The 1616-nt window shown below is 36.9% G+C and overlaps 1 pseudogene; it reads right to left on the minus strand.

Annotated features, from left to right (window-relative positions):
* Window positions 1-752: 752 nt before the first annotated feature.
* Window positions 753-1256, minus strand: LOC112649783 (60S ribosomal protein L28-like; annotated as a pseudogene).
* Between the last annotated feature and the right edge of the window lie 360 nt (window positions 1257-1616).

Consider the following 1616-nt stretch of genomic DNA (forward strand, 5'->3'; position numbering starts at 1 on the left):
CATAAAACAAACCTCAGCAAAGTTAAAAGAATTGAAGTCATCAAAGTGAGTTCCCTGATCAAAATGAACTCAAATTGGAAGACAAGAACAAAAAAATAATAGAAAAATCATCAAATATTCAACTAAAAACAGACTTCTAAATAAATTATGGGTCAAAGATAAAGTCTGAAGGAAAATAGATGGGATAAGCACTGGATATTCTACTTTATGTTGGCAAACTGAATTTTTAAAAAAGTCTGAAGGAAAATTTTAAAAAATATATTGAATAAAAATGAAAATAAAACATACCAAAATTTGTGTGACGTAACTAAATAAGTATCAAGGAGGAAATTTGTAGCATTAAATACGTGAGAAAAAGAGAGTGCACCTCAAAACAATAATTTTAACTCCTACCTTAAGGACGTAAAAGAAGAAGAGCAAAAATAAACATAAATCAAGCAGATAAAGGGATACAACAACAGAAATTAAATGGAAAGGAGAAAAACAATAAAACAAAAATTATTTTTGGAAAGGACCAATAAAATTTACCCATTGATTAGAAAAAAAAAAAGGCAAGGCATAAAAAATCAATATACATAGTCAACTGGGGATATCACTTTAGATCCTGCAGACATAAAAAGGGAAATAGTCAAACACTGTAAATTACTCAGATAAATTTGAAATGGATAAAATGGATCCATTTCTTGAAAAATACTGCCACAAATGTCTAAATATGAAATAGATAATTTAAATAATTGCAGCCAACCTCCGCCTCACCCCCACCAGGTGGTTGGCTTTGGAGGTGGGAGTAGGTGGTCAGGAGCTCTTGGTCCAGCCAGCCCCTTCCTCTTCACCATCACAGGCTTCTGGCTTCACAGGATGGCCCTGGCTCTGTGAATGGCAACCATGCCCAAATCTGGGCAGTACTTGTTTTTGCAGATCTTATGACTGCTGCTGCTGCTGAGGGTGACTGGTGCATTCTTGCTGATGCTTCTAGTCCCTACATGGGAAGTGGTGGGTTTTCACTGGCCCCAACTCCACTTTATGACCACCACTACAGTCTGCTGTGGACCACTGACTGCATGACCACAGTGGTGAATCAGCCTGTTGTAGCGGAATGAGTTGTGAGCCTTCAGGTTACTGGGTTCCACGCTGTCTGTCTGCTTGTTCCTCTTGATCAGGAAGCTGGAGCAGTTCTGTGCAGCCATCCTTCGGAGATGGGAAGACTTGACAGCAGCTCCTTTCACTCCTATAGCCAGAGAGGGAAAGAATCCCATAGTCCTGCGACTATTAAGAAAATTGAATTTACAATTTAAAAACTCATGAAAAAGGAGTCACCAAGCCCAAACCATTTTACTGGCAAATCCCATTGAATTTTTAAGAAGGAATTAAAACAAATTATGTACAGTCTCTTCCAGGAGAGAGAAGGCAAGGGACTACATCCTAATTCATTTTATGGAGCTAGTATCACACTGATACTAAAACTATACAAAGAAAATAAAGAAAAAGAAAACTACATTCTGATATCCTTCATTAGACACAAAAATTAGATGCAAAAATCTGTAACATATTAGCAAATGGAATTAGGTAATATATATGAAGAATTAGATGCCACAGTCAAGTGGGGTTTATTACAG

Source organism: Canis lupus, chromosome 19, assembly GCF_003254725.2.
Source record: "Canis lupus dingo isolate Sandy chromosome 19, ASM325472v2, whole genome shotgun sequence".
Taxonomy (NCBI): domain Eukaryota; kingdom Metazoa; phylum Chordata; class Mammalia; order Carnivora; family Canidae; genus Canis; species Canis lupus.